The sequence below is a fragment of the Neofelis nebulosa genome, chromosome 2 (genome assembly GCF_028018385.1).
Source record: "Neofelis nebulosa isolate mNeoNeb1 chromosome 2, mNeoNeb1.pri, whole genome shotgun sequence".
NCBI lineage: Eukaryota > Metazoa > Chordata > Mammalia > Carnivora > Felidae > Neofelis > Neofelis nebulosa.
The window spans coordinates 149504125-149524956 of NC_080783.1; positions in this window are offsets into that span (position 1 = coordinate 149504125).

Genomic DNA, 20832 nt, shown 5'->3' on the forward strand with positions numbered 1-20832 from the left:
TTATTATTTTCTACTTGGTCTGTAGTCATATTTTGGTTGATTACCAAAGTATGTGTATTTGTTACTTCTGGTTAGCATTTATGAACCTACTAGTTGGCATTTATTTATAGCATTCTTATTAATTTATCTCCTTAAAGGTATTTCATAACAACAATTATAATAATAACCATATATTAAGATCTTATTGTGACCAATATATGTACAATGCTATTTATTTTTTAATCTTTACAAGAATGCTATGAAGTCAGTACAATTATTACCTGCATCTTACAGATGAGAAAACTGAGGACCAGAGATGTTAAAGTAGCTTGTCTATTGCCACACAGCTAAGCAGTAATTAATGAGACTAGGATTCAGATGTCAAAGTTGATCAGCATCTATTTTTTTGTTTTGTTTTGTTTTTTGGTGAAAAACAATTTATTCCACTATGTCAGGAAAGCACCTGAGGGCAGTTTGGACTGAAGATGACGAAATACCAATATACTACCTTTCTGTAAAGTGTCCTATGCCAAAGTAACTGCAACAGGTGTCTTTTCCTGTCATTCATTCAAGAGCAAAGATTTGTCAAGCACACTTTCCATGGGTTAGGCACTGAGTTAGGCACCAAGAATTTAAACAAAGTAAATAAAATACAGCCTGTCCTCGAATGATCACCAATCTAGCTAATGGATACTAAATCATTACGGATTATTTTGACTTCTGCCATAACACTCAAAGCAAACTGTAACACTTTCTGTTTGTCTTCATGCAACCAAAATTAGTTCAAATTCATACACATCCATATACCACCAAGAGCAGAACCTGAGATAGTGAGAAACAGGCCATAGAGGGGAGGGGGAGGAGGGAGAAGGGGAGTAAAATTGATAAATTTGCAGCATCCAAATGTTCCCTGTGATGAGACCCAGCATTTATCATGTTTAGAAGGGAAGACAAAGGATACAAATCCCTGTGGACCTTTGGTTCGAGGTTGCAGTCCCCTTAGCTGTTGACCATGTATGAGGAAGGCCACAGACTGGATGCAAGTGGGAAGCTGACCTGCACAGTTATGCAAAAATGGATGTGGTATAAATTCTACTCAACAGTGGCTGCCCTTGAATGACTGCCAAGAGAATTTTACAGTCTAATCCCCAATCGCCCTTATTACTACAACTGGTAAAACTGAAATGTCTAGTGGAATAGTGATGGCTTAGAGTTGTATGAGAGTGTTTTTCACTTTCATTCCTGCCTTAGCCCACAGGAACACCCAAATATATTCATCACTATTGCTCATGTTCTTCCAGTTGTGTCAGCACCTTTGTTTCATATTTGTGGTTGGTACATTCAGAACACATGTGTGTGGCATCGAGTTATATCTAGTCTACAAGAGCTGAATGGTAATACTCATGCAACATGGAAGAAAAAGAGAGGCACAGTTTTATCAATAAGATTAAATAGATGCTCTTTCCACCTTAAAAAAAACCTTCAAGTTTTTAACAAGTTACTTTGAAAACAAGCCTTTTCTTTACTATGACGTTGGTTCTAGTTTAAAGTCACTCAAGGAAGAGTCCAAATCAATGTTATTTTTATTTCTTAAAGTTTAAAGAAGGTATTTAAAGGTAACATAATAGGAAAGAATAGTTTGTGTATGCATAAATGGTGATCAACTTTAAGTATAAGTATTAATGAATGAACTCTATCTCTACCAGCCTCTCTCACACTTCCTATGCAACGGAACAAAACCTAAGTCACCACCATTCATCCTAAACTTGCTCCTGATCCCAGATTTTCTATGGCATTTAATGGGGCCATCACCACCTAGTCATTCAAACAGGAAAGCAAAGTCATTTTATACCTGGGAAGGGCTTCTGCTACTGGCATGGAACTATCCTCCTGCCATAAATAATTATAAGCTAAGTAGAATGTACAAAGCAACTGTTTGCAGGCATTTGATCACAGGCAGCAGAAAAGTAATCCCTGAGAGGAGGAAAGCTCATGTGATGAGCCTCACCGTTGCCCTCTGTCTGGGGACAATTTCTTGACCCTGCTACAGAAAGCTGGAGTCCAGGCAGTGCAGGAAAACATTAGAACTCCAGCCCAGTCAGAATAGAGAGACTGAGTTAGTATCTCATCAACATCCCAGCCCTTCAGCTGAAATATTAGTAAGGTAATACTTTATGAGGAAGAACCACACTATAGAATAAAACCTACTTTAGATCCACTGTAACAAAATTCAAACTTCCAACCTCTTCCCCAACCCCCAGAGATAAACATAACCTAGTAAAAGGAATGGGGGAAACACATTGGAATTCCCACAGAACCAAGCTAGAAAAGTGTAAGACCACAGTTACCCAAGTTCAAGTTGATCAGCAGTTAAACTACTTCTAGAACAAAAATCAACCCTCTTCAAAATGAGGGCACAAAATCCAGTGTCTCTGCACGGAATCATCTACACAGTTTTATATACAAACAAAAATTATTAGCCATGCAAACAAATCTCATAGTCAAGAAAAAAGCAGTAAATATTAACCAATTTCAAGAGTTCCCACATATTAGTTTTAGCAATAAAGGCTTTAAAGTAACCATTATAAATATGTTTAAAAGAATCGAAGAAAAAAATGTGTTCAAGTAAGTAAAGGAATGTGTGATCTTGATGGGGAAACAGAGCATCTCAGCAGAGTACAAAAACTTAAAGAAGAAATGGAAATTCTACAGTGGAAAATTCTAACTAAAATAAAAAATTCACCAGATGAACTTAACAGCAAAGTGTAGATGGCAGAAGAATCAACGAATCAGGGATTTTCTAATCTGAAGAACAGAGAGAAACATTGAAAAATTAACAGTGCCTCAGGGCCCATGGAACAATATCAAATAGATTAACATACATGTAGCAGAGTCCCCAAAGTGAAGAGACTGAGTATAGAGAATAAAATATATTTGAAGACATAATGACTACAATTTCCTAAATTTGATTAAAAATATTGATTTATATCTGAGAAATAAGCAGTAATAAATAAAGGAAAAAAACATTAAATTGGTGAAAACCCAAGAGAGAGAAAATCTGGAAGGCAGAAGGGAAAGAGACATATTAATTGCAATATAGTAATGATACAATGAATAGCTAACTTATCAGAAGACAGTGGAATAATTTCCTTAAATTGCTGAAAGAAAAAAAAAACTATCAATTCAATTTTAGAAGAATTCCAGAAACAGTTTCCAAAAGTTCTTCTAATAAAGACTTGCATTATAAGAAATGGTAAAGGATATTCTTCAGGCCTAAGGGAAGTAATGCTTTATGGAACTCCAATCTATAGCAAGGAATGGAGAGTGCTGGAAATAAGTAAATAGGTAACTATAAAAGTCATTTATCATTTAAATGGAAAATAACAACATTGTAAAGTGAGGTTGACAGCTCTGAAGGAGTAACAGATATGACAACACAAAGGTAGGGCAGGTGAATGGGGTTATATTCTTGTAAATTATTGCATTTGTAACATGGGAGTAGCATATAGGAAGTGTGAAGAGTCTGGTATAAGGAGTAAGTGGTAAAATATTGGACTATAAATAGCCTTTGATCAATTCAATATGCATATCATTAGTGCTAGAGCAACCACTTAAAAATTAAAAACAAAAGTTACAGTAAAGAAGCCAATAGAGAAAATAAGATGAAAACTAAAAATATATTTGGTTAACCAAATAGAGGCAGGAAAGAAGAAACAGAGGAACAAAAACTCTGAAGAGACAAATGGAAAACAAATAGTATGATGATAGATTATCCATGGAAGTTTTTTTTTAAGTTTATTTATTTATTTTGAGAAAGAAAGCATAAGAGAGGGAAGAGGCAGAGAGAGAGAGGGAGAGAGAGAGAGAGAGAATCCCAAGCAGGCTCCATACTATCGGTGCAGAGCCTGATGTGGGGCTCAAGCAAACAAAATGTGAGATTATAACCTGAGCTTAACTTGGACGCCTAACCAACTGAACCACCTAGGTGCCCCCATAGCAGTTTTATTTAAAATGATCCCAAGCTGGAAACAACCCAAATGTCCACCGATAAGGGAATGGATAAATAAATTGTAGATTTATACGATGAGATATACTCTGCAGCAGAAAGGAAAACTAACACACATGACAACATAGATGAGTCTTGAAAACAACTGGACAGGAAAAGTCAGACAGGAGAATATATATAATATGGTTCCATTTACATGAAGTTCTAGAAAAGGTAAAACTAATTTATAGTGGTAGAAATAACATCAGTAGCTGTCTGGAGCAGGGATGGGGGAGGAGATTGATGGCATTTGAGAACTAGAGAACTTTCTAGGGTGAGGGAAACATGCCATGTCTTGTTTGGGCTGATGGTTTCACAAGTATATACATTTGTCACTCTCTTCTGCTTTGTAAGTGGCAAATCCAGGCATCTTGATCCCAGTCCAGATTCTTTCTAGAATATCATACGGATCTCATATAACCACTTGCTGCTGGTTTCCAGGTTTTTTTGTTTATTTTGTTTCTTAGTAGACATTGATTATTATCTCATCATCTTTCATCAAGAAGAAAACTTCTAGGAATTTCATAGTGGTACTTAGTACCAAAGAGTTACTAAAGTTTCCCTGTATTTCTGCATTTTCCCCAAGTAAAATTCCATGTGTTAGAATTATCTGACTTATTTCTTTGCAAGGAAAATACTGGAGTGATTGTTTTTAAAGTGAAGCTTCCTTCCTGGGAAAATAACTTATTCTTTAAATAAGGTAGGGAACTTGGGATATTTATACATTTTTAGAAATATGATTTCAAAGTGTTGTCTAGGTACCTTATATTTAATGCAATTGTTTTGGCTATTCTTAATTTTTTTTAATGTTTATTTATTTTTGAGAGAGAGAGACAAAGCACGAAGAGGAGAGAGAGACACAGAATCCGAAGCAGGCTCCAGTCTCTGAGCTGTCAGCACAAAGCCAGATGTGGGGCTCGAACTCACAAATTGTGAGATCATGACTTGAGCCAAAGTTGGTCACTCAACCAACTGAATCACCAACTGAATCACCAGGGCACCCCTGCTTTGGCTATTCTTTTTTTTTTTTAATTTTTTTAAACATTTTATTTATTTTTGAGACAGAGAGAGACAGAGCATCAATGGGGGAGGGAGCATCAATGGGGGAGGGGCAGAGAAAGAGGGAGTCACAGAATCTGAAGCAGGCTCCAGGCTCTGAGCCATCAGCCCAGAGCCCGATGCGGGGCTGGAACTCACGGACCGCGAGACCGTGATCTGAGCTGAAGTCGGACGTTTAACCGACTGAGCCACCCAGGCGCCCCTGCTTTGGCTATTCTTAAACAAACATTTGAAGATTCCTAGGAAATGGAACATACATATTTTTTTCCTAATCATTTTTCTCCTAATCATTTTGGGCTGATGATTTTGTATTTGATTTGAAAATTCCCCAGTTTATCCAAGTTTAGTTAATAATGCCCAGGCGTTTGATATTAATCTATTTTCTTATCATTCATTTGGTAGACTTTAATACTTATTTTAAAATTCACGCACACGAATTCACACTTGTATGGTTAAAAGACATTTAATAGTAACATTGTGACAATTTTGTTGTTTGGAAAACTTTTCACTTAAAAGTCACATATTGAGCTATATTTGGAAAATGTCAAAATTTAACATAAAAAATAAAACCTATTGTGAAATATGTCTTAAGAGGATGGATTAGGAAAAGGCTTTGTTGAGGAACAGCTAAAGTGGGATACTGAGAAGGGAATAGGTGAATAATCTCTAAAATGCATTTGAATATTTAAAAAAAATCCATGAGAGAGGATAATAGTAAGCATAGAGAAAATAAGACATATGGCAGAGAGAGGGAGGCTCTAAGGCCATCACATTTAAGTTCTTCCTTCTAAGTTCTGAAAAAGACTGTCATGGGAACACCCATCATACTGAGGGACGGAATCAGATTTGACATAAGGAAGAATCGCAATTCTGCTTTCTTGGGATAAATTTTGAGCACACAATGTTATTTCCTTCAAAGCCTAGTGTCATTTTCATCTCCCCCAGTGGCCCCATCCCTTGGCAAGCTCTCCGTCTTTTTAAACCCCTTGGTACTGTACTGTCTGCAGCACTCATATAACATGCAATGTGATGGTTTTTACTATATTTGTGATAAGCTTTACAGCCTTTGGAAGGTAATAGTTGTGCCGTTGTATATTTATATCCCTAAAGCCTTAGATAATGTTACCCAAAGTAAGTCCTACTCAATGATGATGAGTTGTTTTCAGGAGATTTTAACATGCCCTTCTAGTATCTTTCCACCCAACAAGCACTTAATATTTTACCATTAAAACATAGTACCCATCTACTTGGTATAAATCTCCTCTAGACTATACGATGCTTGAGGGAGACTGTTTACCTCCTTACTCTCAATATCTTGCACATCAGAATAATCTAAGAAATAGTTGTTGGATAAAAGTATGAATGAAGGAACTGAACCAGGAGGGGTGAATTTTAGTTCTTTACCACTAATTTGTTAAAAAATATTGAGCAAATGACTTAGCATTTCTGCCTCTCTCTCTCTCTCTCTCTCTCACACACACACACACACACGATTGGATCTGATAATAATAATCATAGGTCCCTTCCGGCTGTAAAGTTCTGTGATTTGGTGATAATGGTGATAGCTTAAAATAGAAAGGTACTTTAGTTCAAAAACTCAATCGATGAGCTAGATGATATCAGCTCTTAGCAATTGTTTTTTTCCTGCCTCCAAACCTCTTCTCACCTGGAACTCTAATGACCCTACACAGGTCAGAATGCTGAAGATTTGGAGGATGTCATTATACGAGAAATAACTTCTCATCAGGAAGAGATTGGAGACCCTAGACCCTGAAGAATAGGTGTGAAAAGGTGATTTAAACCAATAGCTCAGCGAGTGAAGCAATCTATATTGACTTTGAACCAAAGGTTAATTTTCTAACCATCCTTGGCCCTCTTCCCTTGCTCGTTCAGGAGGAACATCAGTTGATTTGATGAGTCCTCTAAATCGATGGGTACAGAAACCCTGCATATCCTGCATGAGTATTGAGTACTATGTATCCATGCTGTTATAAACTCTTTTTAACATTTTTGTTTTAATGTTTATTCATTTTTTTTAATTTTTAAAAATGTTTATTTATTTTTGAGAGAGAAGGAGAGACAGAGCATGAGCAGGGAAGGGGCAGAGAGGGAGACACAGAATCCAAAGCATGCTCCAGGCTCTGAGCTGTCTGCACAGAGTCCGATGCAGGGCTTGAACTCATGGACCATGAGATCATGACCTGAGCCAAAGTCGGATGCTTAATCGACTGAGCCACCCAGGCGCCCATAATGTTTATTCATTTTTGAGAGAGAGAGAGAGAGAGAGAGAGCACAAGTGGGGGAGTGTCAGAGAGAGAGGGAGACACGGAATCCGAAGTAGGCTCCAGGCTCTGAGCTGTCAGCACAGAGCCCGATGTGGTGCTCACACCTACAAACCATGAGTTCATGACATGAACCGAAGTTGGACACTTAACCAACTGAGCCACTCAGGCGCCCCCATAAGCTCTTAATGTGTTATAACTCATTTGACAGATAAGGAAACCAAGGCAAGAAAGCTGAGGTTACATAGCTAATAAATGATTGAGGCAGGGTTCAAATCATCACTGACACTGAAAGGATATTAGAATGGTGCAGTTTTTATAGAAATCTCACTTTCTTAGAGGTGGGAATGCCAGGGCTGACAAAAAAAATGAATAATTCAGGCTTTGACACAAAAAGGACTTATTGCCTTCATTTCCAAATAGCTTTGCCTATGTGTAGACTATAGAGATAATTCCCAGACTGTTCGTATTTGTTTGGAAAGTCAGTTACCATTCCTCGGAGACCAGTAATGAGTTTGCATTAACTGGTGATCTGAACTTCATCCAGGTCTGGTGGGTTCTGGGAGCAGGCCTTGCCTGACAGAATGCAGCTGTGCTGTCAGTCAGCATGTTGAGGCAGGTGGGCCTCGTTGTAAGTTACAGGATGAAATGAAGGACTCAGAAGCAAAGGTTGCTGCTCTTTCCTTCCAGCCAGAAGATGGAATATTTATCAAGTGGCTCTTTGGAGAGATTTTACTCTGTTGCTTTCCATTTCCCAGGGATTTTGTAAACTGCGTGATTTGGGACAGAGAACAAGCATAATTCTGGTTTATTTCTTATTCATATTTCCTTTATTTATTATGTTCCAATATTCATAATTAAAAACTGTAAATAAAACTGTAACACACACAGAGCCTTCTTTTGACACAGGGGGAGATGTCTTCCAAAGAGCTGGCAAGTTCTCTTACTGGAACCAAAGTGTTTTGGCCAGTATGTCTGAGTCTTTCAGCAAGCATTATTTATAAGAGAATCACAGTTATTATTTTGGCTTATATTCCAAAAATATTTGTAGCAGTTTCTGAGGGGGATATGCCTAGCTCTTGATTTGGAAGACTGAAAAAGCCTCATGTATTTCTTCTTTTTCAATCAGTCCTGGGAACTTCAAGTCTTAAACAAGTAAAGATCTCTCAGGGTTTTGTTAATTCATTGTTTTCTGATGAAAGAGTATGTTTTTCTAGTCATTAAAAAGTATATTCTTTTTTTTTTTTTAATTTTTTTTTCAACGTTTTTTATTTTTTATTTTTGGGACAGAGAGAGACAGAGCATGAACGGGGGAGGGGCAGAGAGAGAGGGAGACACAGAATCGGAAACAGGCTCCAGGCTCCGAGCCATCAGCCCAGAGCCTGACGCGGGGCTCGAACTCACGGACCGGACCACGAGATCGTGACCTGGCTGAAGTCGGACGCTTAACTGACTGCGCCACCCAGGCGCCCCTAAAAAGTATATTCTTAACGCGAAAACCAAATCCTCACCAGGGACTGAATCCTTCCTGTGACATCCCGGCAAGTGGTAGTCTTAGTAGTTGGGAACTCACTTTCACCAAAAGGATTTTCCCCCATTTTGGGGGCAACTCTAACTTTTTGAACATCCTTACACTGAGCTGAAGTTGTATCCATATAAATTTCACCTTCATGGATATTTATTTTTGCTCTTCTCTGTGGACTTCTCTTGCTCTGCCCAGCCCATAAATTTTGGTGTTTCTCAGAAATCAATATGCTTTTCTTACTTTACACACTGTCCTTGGACAATATATGGTTTCCGGGTTCACCTACACAGTGACAAGTCTATCTCAAGCCCAGATTGTGAACTGAGTTCCAATGAGGCATATCCATGTAGCTGCCTCACAGGTACCTCATATTCAATTTATCTGAAACTGACTTTACCTTTCCTTCGACTCCTGAGCTTGGTGAATGATGCTACCATCCACCTGATCTCCTAAGTAACAAACCGGGAAATCATTTTGGATTTCTCCCACTCATCAGTCATCCAGCCCTTTTGATATTGCCCTGTTAAAATCTCTTGTATATCTCTTCCTCCTCAACTCTACTACCAAAGGTCTTCACTATTGCTTGACTGATAATGAGAAGAGCTTCTGTATTGTCACCCTGCTGCAGGCTTTCCTCCCCTTTCATCATTCTTCAGACTAAACCGCCTAAATTTAAATCTCTTCATACTGTCTGTTCGAAATTCTTAAATAATTTCATCTTGTGAGAGGATATTCCTCAATGCATTTGATGGCATTAAAAGTCTGTGGACACACCCCATAGGATGGCTATTTATAACATATAAAGAATTAAAACTCAACAAACAACCCAATTTTTAAAATGGGCAAAGACTCGAATAGACATTTCTCCAAAGAAAATATACAAATAACAAATAAACACATGAAAAGATGACCAACATCATTAATTATTAAGGAAATGAAAAACCACAATAAGGTACCATTTCACATCCATTAAGATGGCTACTATATGAAAAAATAAAGAAACAGAAAGTATGTTTTTGGCAGGGATGTGGAGAAACTGGGGCTCTTGTGCACTCCTGATGGAAATGTAAAATAGTGTCACTGCTATGGAAAACAGTATGGAGGTTCCTCCAAAAATTAAAAATGGAATTATCATATGATCCAGCAATTCCACTTCTAGGCATGTACCCAAAATAATTGAAATAGAGACTCAAACATATTTGTATACCCATGTTTATAGTGGCATTTTTCACAAGTCAAAAGGTGGAAGCAACCCAAGTGTCCCTCAATGAATGAATGGGATGAATGGATAAACAAATATATATATATATACGCACACACATAAGTTAGCCTTAAGAAGGAACGAAATTCTGAACTTAAAGCCACTATGCACTTACACATGGTTAAAATGGTCAATTTTATGGAGGTACCTGGGTGGCTCAGTTGGTTAAGAGTCCAACTTTAGCTCAGGTCATGATCTTGCGGTTCGTGGGGTTCGAGCCCCACATCAGGCTCTGTGCTGACACTCAGAGCCTGGAGCCTGCTTCAGATGCTATGCCTTACCCTCTCCCTCTGCTCCTCCCTGCTTCCGTGCTCTCTCTCTCTCTCTCTCTGAAAAATAAATAAGCATTAAAAAATTTTTTTTAAGATTGTCAATTTTATGCCTATTTCCCCACAATTTAAAAAAATCCTATAGAAGCTTATTCTTAGTTATCTGTTCTTGTGTACCAGTATTTGCTTCCTGCTTCCAACCCTGAACCACTTATCGCTCCTCAAACATACTAGGGTTCTGTCATGAATCAGACAGAACTGGTCATTTGCTGCCTGGTCATTTGTAACTCATAGTCGCTGCTCAAATCTAGGGTGACTAACCATCACACTGGTTTGCCTGGGACTAAGGAGTTTCCTAGGATTTGGGACATTCAGTGCTCAAAGTAGGAAAGTCTGAGGCAAATTGGGAAAAGTTGGTCACCCCACTCAAATCCCAGTGATAAATGGTTTCCATATTTGATCAGTATCCTCAAATGTCCTCAATGTCCTTATTTAAGAACTGAAAACTTCAACTTGGGAAGAGCTTACATCAGAACTTTATGATATACTGGAAGATATTTATGCCAGTTCATATCTATTTATTAATTAGCATCCCTTGAGTAATTATATATTATTTGGCTTGTTATCATCTAAAACATATTTCTCTTTTTTTCTCCATAAGAGTATCATAAAAATCTAGTCAAATGTCTTGCCAAGATTCAGATACACTGTATTGATATGCATTCCTTTGATCCCTCAGTTTTGCCAATCTATCCAAAAAGGAAATTAGATTAGTCTGTCAGATCTTGTTGTTTGTGAATTCATACTGGCTTCACATGGTCACAGCTTGTGTGTGTGCAATGCACGTACACACATACGTCTGAGCAGTTTTTTCAGTTAACCCCTTTGGAACCTTACCTAGGATCAACATTGATTCACTTATAAGGAATTATACCCTGTACACACATGGCCACAGATTTCCTAGGTTTTCAGAGATATTGAAGCCAATAAGGGGAAAAAAGGATTTTCTTCTCCTGATTATACTAGATTCACTAGCCAGTATTAAGCTGTCTGTGTTAGTGAAACATATCTTTTGTGGCACTGACATGGGCTCTGGCCTGCTAATATCTGGTGAGCAAACTGGCTAAGAGTCTAAAGCAAACACTCTAGGCTTCATAGGGATGTTTATGTCACATGTAAACTAGCTGTGAATACACACTCTTTTATGGGATATAAATGTAGGTCTTGAGTGGTGGCGAATCATCAACATTAAAACCAGTAACCGCGGGGCGCCTGGTGGCTCAGTCAGCTGAGCGTCTGACTTAGGCTCAGGTCATGATCTCACAGCTCGTGAGTTCGGGCCCCGCGTTGGGCTCTGGGCTGACAGCTCAGAGCTTGGAGCCTGCTTGGGATTCTGTGTCTCCCTCTGTCTCTGCCCCTAACCCACTCACATTCTGTCTCTCTCTCAAAAATAAATAAACACTTAAAAAATTTAAAGAAAACAACAGTAATCGTTACCATTTGTAGAGGGTTGGAGGCAGATGCATCCCAGTTTGAACTGATAGCTAAAGTAATTTCAGCATTTGTTTTGTTTTGTTTCCAAGTGAAACAGGACTGTTTCTGGTTGTGCTGGGCTTGTACCATGCAGCTAGGAAAGACAACCTTATCCCTCTGTGAGAGGATACTTCTTGTCTATAAAGCTTTGTAGGAGTCGCAAATAAGAAGTAAAATGCCAATCAATCAACCAGCACGAAAGTCATTAACAATAGTAAAAATAATAATAATGTTACTACTGTTATTATCCTTATCATCAGAAAGTGTTTACCTCTGTTATTATCATTTTCATTATCATCAGAAAGACCTGTATTCCTAATGTGACTCTGCTACTCATTAGCTCTGTGACTTCAGCTTTGTCTTCAAGTCTGTTTTATGATTTGTAAAGTTGGGATAAACAATACCAGGACTGCAGACCTTAGAGGGTGGTTGGGAGGCCGTAACATTTATTGAGCATGTGCTATGTGTCAGAGATTGGCACCTTACATGGATTATTTCATTTAATTTTCACAGCACCCTCATGAACATGAATAGTATTACCCTTACTTTGCAAACAGGGAAACTGAAAAGGAGAGAAATTAAATAATCTACCTTAGATCCCATGGTTTTTAAGGGGCAAAGCTAGGATTTGATCCCATACTGGTTTACGTCTACTCTACCCTATCGCATACAAACGTACATGGACTTATTCCAGCTGTAGGCTACAGACCTGCCTATAGAAATGTACGTACATAAGAAGAGCATTGATTTTCTCATCCAGAGTGAGGGGAATTTTATACATTCCTGTGGATTTCCTTAAAAACCTATATGATTTCACTGATTTCTCAAGCCAAAAGTAACAGGGTCAGCAGAATCTTTTAGAGGTATCATGTAACAAAGGTGATGTTTATATAATATTAAAACCATCACCCATTATTTACATAAATGTGCTTAATGTTACAGCGCATTTAAAAGAAGGATTCTACACAAAGCAGATATTCATTCATGACATTCAAAAGCTACTTAACTTTCATATAATGGAAACAATCCTTTATGCAATCTGATCCATGAATTTAAAAATCCTTCCTTTCATATTCCTTCTTTTATAAAATGCTGATCCAGGGGAAAAAATTCATCTTAGCTAATGTAGTCCAACACTATTTCTCTTGCATTTTATTTAAACCAAAGATTTTTAGGAAGAACATCCATCTCTCCTAGAATTAGTCTGGTTACCCTTGAAGGCACATTCTAATTCTTTCCATTTCTTATATTTCCTAAATATTTTTTATCCACATTTAGTATTTCTTTAACCAAAGTAATGCCCCATACTTTTGGGCTGGCGCTAATGGAATTCTAAATAGTTTCCCCTTGAATATATATTCCAAAATACATTGTTCTTGTCCTAGGCTACAAATATTTTGTTAAAACACACTTTGGGGATAGTGGCTATATAGATGGGTAAATGAAAAAAAAAACTAAACTAAATGCTTCCTCTGAGAAGAAAATGATCAGTGATTATTGTGGGCAGATACTATCTTAAATCCCTAATTTTGAGACAGTCTAAACAGCAAAGTGGTTTTGCATTTCTTTAAGTTTTATTCAATATTAACAAAACTATTCATTTAAAGAACTGTTAGAACTGTTATAGAGTCTTTAAACATGACTAAAATTTCCTTTGAGGAGAGAAATGATTAATCTGTTATCCAAGTAAAACCTAGTCAATTTACTTCCTAAATTGAAATGTGGAAATATGAGCTAAATAGATAGACTTAAAGAGAAAGAAATTGGTTCTTGAGTCTTGTCTGTCTCTTTCTGTCTCTGTCTCTCTGTCTCTCTCTCAACATGTGCACAGGGAAAGAATTTTGATTTAACATTTGTGTACAAACACTAAACAAAATAGAAGGAAAATTATGTGATTAGTTCGTATGGTTAGTATAAGCTCTAGTGTTTGCTGGAACAAAATGGGAGGCATGTACTATATCATAGTAAATATTAAAGCCTAAGAATTTTGTCAGAAAAAATAATTTTAGAATGTGCAATTCAAAGGGCAAATTTAGAAAACTTCATGTTGGAATTCTTGCCAATCTGAAATCTTTGAGACCTTGGTATAAATAAAAGTGTGACTATATTGGAATTCTTATTTTACAGCACAAGAGGGTCCCAAGTAATCATTTGGATTCATTTTCTCCATTGGATGAGGGCCAACAGAATCAAGACTAGTTATATTGAGTCCTGGTATTAATCATACACTCTTCTTTTTTTCGGGGCTGCTGGGAAACAACTGTGGCATGCAGAGAGATTAGAAATGGGAGAGTTCTTTCCAGCCAAAGGTCTAGATGAGTCTCATAGATACAGCCATGGACACACTGGACAAATGTAGAAGTGTTTGAAGCTAAAAACCAAAGGATTTATTTTCGGTGGAGAAAGAAATATTATAACCCCGAGCATCATCTTTCACAAAGCCATTGAGTATAAATAGTAATTCTTCATATACTTGAAAACAAAATTGTTTCAACCTAAACCTTCTTATAAAATGTTTTCTAAAATGTTAGAAGATGTGACTGGGGTGACAGTGGGGGTAGAGGGAGGGGAGTGAAGAACAGAGAGGCGTAAAGGTACTAATATTGTGACATCTCCCATTTGGTATTGTGTTTTATTCTTCTCTAAATTTTCTATTCACATGTGATGTACCCTTTCAATGGCATTTTTCTTTTTCTTTTTTTAAGCAGGCTCTGTGTTCAACATGAGGCTTGAACTCACGACCCTGAGATAAGAGTCACATGCTCTACTGACTGAGCCAGCCAGGCACCTCCCATGATATATTTCTTGATAAAATTTTTTTTAATATTACGAGATGCTGTTTAGTATGCTATTATGATTCTGTGCACCACAATTACCTGTTAACATAGCTGCAAGCTATTATTTAAAAACTATTTTATTTGTGTACATCTCGAAAAATGTCATACTCTAATTATAAAAGATGTTAACATTAAACTTTTTTTCCACAAGTTTTAGACTAGAATTTTGTACTATGAAAACTGAGGGGAATTGCCAGAGGAGAGTCAGGAAAAGTAAATCTGAGTAGAAATTCCTCTCACTCCTGAAATACCTATTATTCCCATAAAATAGCTCCATTATAACAATTCTGCAAAGGAATTTGGGTGGAGATACACTAAAAAGTTTAGAAAAATATGTATCTCTATAGAGAATTCTCTTTCAATCGGTCTCTCCTGTCTCTACATTGCTACTGTATCTGGTATCAGGAGCACATTGTTTACAGCAAGTAATTTTTAATGGGAAGAGAGAGTCAGGGGAGAAATCTTTAAGGTTTCAAAGGCACACTCCAAAGTACTAGTTTTAACTTAACTTTAAATATACATTTGAAAATTCACAGGTTCTCTAGTAATACTGTAGCTTTTGGAATTCATTCGGAAGGGGTTTAAAACAGAAATGCTGGCATAGGGCACCTGGTGGCTCATTCCATTAAGCTTCCAACTCTTGATTTGGGCTCAGGTCATGATCTTGTGGTTTGTGAGTTCAAGCCCCACATCGGACTCTGTGCTGACATTGTGAACCTGCTTGGGGTTCTCTCTCTCCCTCTCTCTCTGTCCCTCCCCTGTTTGTACTCCCCCTTTCAAAATGAATAAACAAACATTCAGTATATATTAAAAAATGGAAATGCTAACAATCATGAACTTCAGTGGTATGAATGGTGTCACTGTAACACTTTGCTTCATTGGCATGATGCCCATTGTAACGAACATCCCTGAAGCTATATTTTAATTTTGTGCAAACTTTATATACCACACACACACACGTTTGAATGGCAGACCAAAATAAAATATCAGAGGGACAATCTACTGCACATATGTGTCCCTTTTTTTTCTTTATCTTGTCTGATATTTGGACTCAGACTATCCTAGTCCATTGGTTAAGGCCCTAAAACTGATTAAGTTTCCTTGCCAGAGAAAAGCGAGTTGCCTTCAAATAAATAGGTAGCTTCCATTTAGTTTACTGCACAAATGAATGATAAAGAATCTGTGCTAACTGGCTAGAACGGTGAGACTTTACACAGAAGGAATGAGAAACAGGCAGCTGGGATGTCAGAGATAAGTAATTAGTAGTCAATGGGTGTATCTTCGTTCTTGGTACTTCCGGGTTTTATTTGAACAGGTAAGCTAGGCTATAGTTTGTGTGAATTAAGGGAACTGATCCTGCTCAAAGGGAATGTAGTTGGGTCAGATTGGAATGGTGGACTCTGTATTATGCAAACTGTATCAAGACTGTCTGTGTTTCTGTCTGGTTTTCAGATCTAGTCTCAAGAAACATGCTGCACCTCCCAATAAAAGTCAGAATAAAACACACTTCCAGCACCACATAGCCCAAAGCGTCTCAAAGAACACGGGCACCTACATGGAAGAACACATTATGTAGTGCTCACCAGCTACTGGACCAGCAAACTAAAAAAGGAACATCATTTTAGATGTACATTTGAAATAATTCATGAGACTGAGAAGAAAGGAAAGAAGAAAGGAAGAAAGATCCCAGCATAAACAGACTTGGGAAGGAAATAGCGACAGCAAAGATAAAAAAAAAGTTTGAGTAATAAAAGATGAGAAATTCACATTGGTTCAGACCTAGAAAAATGTCCTCAACATCCAAGCTAAGAATTTTCATCAATTTCTCCAGTGAGGAGGTACTCAATATTTTATCATTTGTAATACATTGTATAGAAACATGCCTTCATTAGCTATTTGACAAATGTATTTGTTCTCTTCCCAAAGTGAATAAGTCCTTTATATGAACATTTTTGTCATCTTCTCAAAGCCTCCAGTTAAAGAATCCTTCCAACTATTGGCCTGGGGCCCCCACCTAATTATTGTAGCCAGAATAAGTATCCCTTATCACTTTGACAAATTCTGTTTCTCTAACTTAGGTGCATCATGTACTAAACACAAAATGAAATCTTAATTTCCAGGGCCCATATTTTAAAATGAGTAATGTTTAAACACATATGTCTCAGATGTCAATGAAGGCACTCCATGATCTTTCCATACTCATCTCTATATTATAGCCATTCCAATCACAGGTCACTAATAATGGTGCTAGGACCTTTAATACCTCCATGCTATTTCCTGTGCCATCACCTTCACCCAGACTGGCTTAAATTTTCTTGTCTACTTGGCAAACACCTACTCATTCTTCTTCTTCTTATTTTTAATGTTTATTTAGTTTTGAGAGAGTGCAAACAGGGGAGAGGCGGGTAGCGGAGGACAGAGGATCCAAAGTGGGCTCTGCACTGACAGGCTGACAGCAGCGAGCCCGATGTGGGGCTTGAACTCACAAACTGGGATCATGACCTGAGCTGAAATCAGACACTCAACCCACTGAGCCACCCAGGTGCCCCATAACACCTACTCATTTTTAAAAATTTTTTAATGTTTTTATTCATTTTTGAAGGAGAGAGAGAGACAGAGCACAAATGGGGCAGGGGCAGGGGCAGAGAGAGAGGGAGACACAGGGTTCGAAGCAGGCTCCAGGCTCAGACCTGTCAACACAGAGCCCGATGCGGGGCTCGAACCTACAAACTCTGAGATCATGACCTGAGCCGAAGCCAGCCGCTCAATCGACTGAGCCACCAAGGCGCCCCTTCACCTACTTATTTTTAAAGACCCAAGCTTCAAGTGCTTCCACTCACTCTTAATAGAATTGAGTATTATCTCCTTTGTGCCCCAACTGCCCTATATCACTAGTTGGTTTTTCTTATAATCATTTATACCAGTTGATTTTTCTTACTAGATTCTGTCTCTAGCAGGTTATAAGCTCCTTAAGAGTAGTAATTATGCCACATCTCTTCATAACCCCAAGTCTTATGACATTGCCTAATACATAGTAGGCATGACACTCTTTATTTAGTTATTCATTAATTCAGTAAATATTTAAGCATGGAATTTTTTTTTTTTTAATTTTTTTTTTTCAACGTTTTTTATTTATTTTTGGGACAGAGAGAGACAGAGCATGAACGGGGGAGGGGCAGAGAGAGAGGGAGACACAGAATCGGAAACAGGCTCCAGGCTCCGAGCCATCAGCCCAGAGCCTGACGCGGGGCTCGAACTCACGGACCGCGAGATCGTGACCTGGCTGAAGTCGGACGCTTAACCGACTGCGCCACCCAGGCGCCCCTTAAGCATGGAATTTTAATTAAGTCACAGTGATTCCTCCCAGGTACATATGAATGAGAGTACTTACTCATTAAGAGATTTCACAGGCAGTCAATAAGCATTGTGTTCAATAACTAAGTCAAGAATGGATTGACATGTTAACATATGATCACTAGTTAATCTGTATCACAATTACTTATAGTACTTTTAACAATTACTTGTTTAAAATGCGGATTCTTGAGTCCTACCTCAGACATGCTCAATCAGAATCTCTAAGCATAAGACTCAGGAATCCATAATTGTAGAAAGCAGCTCATGAGCAATATTCTTACAATAAATTAAGCTGGAGGAAAGAAAATGTTAAGAAAATCCTAAGAAGACAAAATACATTTATAGTATTTATTGAACAAAATCCATATATAAGAGGACCCACACTGTTCAAATCCATGTTCTTCAAGGGTCAATTATAGTTAATTTGCCTGATCAAAAAACTGGTGATCAAGATTTAAACCCACGCAGACTGACTCTTGATAAAGTTGATGCTGTCAATAATTCTCCCCTTCCTTCCATCTTCCCTCCCTCCCTTCCTCCCTTCCTTCCTTCCTTCCTTCCTTCCTTCCTTCCTTCCTTCCCTCGCTCCCTCCCTTCCTTCCTTCTTTCCTTCCTTTCCTTCCTCACACTAACCCCTTGAGTTGATCAAGATTCACCTGTAATCTTTTTCTGCCTTAATTTCCTCCTCTGTATAATGAGGATAATAAAAAGTGTCTACTTAATAGGATTCATTAAGACGATGAGTTAATATATTTTAAAAATATACTTAAAACAAGGGTGCCTGGTGGTTCAGTCAGTTAGGCGACTGACTTCAGCTTAGGTCATGATTTCATGGTTCATGGTTCAAGCCCCACGTCGGGCTCTGTGCTGACGGCTCAGAGCCTGGAGCCTGCTTCGGATTCTGTGTCTCCCTCTCTCTCTGCCCCTCCCCCACTCACTCTGTTTCTCTCTCTCAAAAATAAATAAATATTAAAAAGATTAAAAAGTACTTAAAATAATACTCATGCATAGTAAACATTATGTCATGCATAGTAAATATTATGAAGTATTTACTATATTATTATTTTTTGAACTCCTGTACTATTAGTTAATAATGTTGCATACTTTTGGTTCTGTGTCTTTTAATTCTGCATTGTTTCCCCCCACTTTCTGTAACCTAAGTTTATATCCTTGATTCTCTATTCTCCATTTTGATATTCACTTCTTTGAAAATAGACTCCACTGTTAAAATCTCAAATACCACTTGAAGATAATGAAGATATCTAAAATGGTAGCTTTGGCCTCTCTCCTGAACTCTAGCTTTCAACTCCAACAGACCTTTGGATGGTTCCAGTAGAATTTCCTACCAAGATGTCAAGCTAAATATGTCTCAAACTGAATTAGTTGTCTTCTCTGACCATTGGCCAATGGCATAATGTTTTGGTCATTCAGACTTGAAATTTCATCTCTATTTTCTCCCTTCCCCATGTAACCAGTTATCAGGCCTTCCTAATTTCTTTTAATAATGATTCTCTTATTTAGCTTTTCTATCATTTCTCCCACAGTTCAAGATACTAGCATATTTCAACACTTACATCTAACTTATCCTCCAACCTTCTCTCTTTTCAATCTTGACATCTGGTACTGATCAGTCTTCTTAAAATGGTAATTTGGAACATGATCTTTCATCAGTTTGAAGTTCTTTAATTAGTTTCCTATTGCTCATAGACCAAATATTAAATGGTAGAATATAAACTCCATGAAGGGAATAATTTTCACACATTTTTTTCACCAGTGTAACTCAGTGCCTAGAAGAGTTCCTGGCACATAGTAGGTATATTGAATGACTGAATGAACCCTTATTCTGGCATTCAGAGACTTCCATATTTTGCTCTCAATCTCCCTTCTGATGCACAAACTTCTTTTTTTTTTTAATTTTTTTAAATGTTTATTTATTTTTGAGAGAGAGAGAGAGACAGAGCATGAGCAGGAGAGTGACAGAGAGAGAGGGAGACACAGAATCTGAAGCAGGCTCCAGGCTCTGAGCCATCAGCCCAGAGCCGACGCGGGGCTCGAACCCACGAACTGCAAGATCATGACCTCAGCTGAAGTTGGACGCTTAACCCACTGAGCCACCCAGGCTCCCCGTGATGCACAAACTTCTAATCCAAACTGATGAATCTGTTTCTTTTCCTCTGAATATAATTAAGATATCCTCCTCTTGCCCATTTTTGTGAGTCCCCTGTTCTCCATTTCCAAACACATTATCTTTCTCTGTTCAAGCTATAAAAATCATCTTCACTTTTCAAGGCCCAGCTAAGTCCCAGGGTCTTTGGTTAATCTGTCTTGATAAATTTGATCTATATGAATCTCTACCATCCTAAAAAATCTATAGCATTTAAGCTTTACATTGTTTATTTTTTACTAGGCAAATGCCTCTGCTCCCACAAACAAATATACTCTATTTGAAGCTATGTGTATGGACCCTTTGGCATCTTGATAAGACCTCTAGCAACTGTTCTCTTCTTGTAGTCAAAGAACCTGAGATACATTTTAATAATACTCACACGGCATTCAAATATCCACACTCAACATTATGAACAGAAAAAAAGTTGAAACATTGAGGGAAAGAAAGATGAATTAAATTCTGTATTCCTGGACAAAAACAAACAAACAAACAAACAAACAAAAACTCCCCAAATTTTTCCT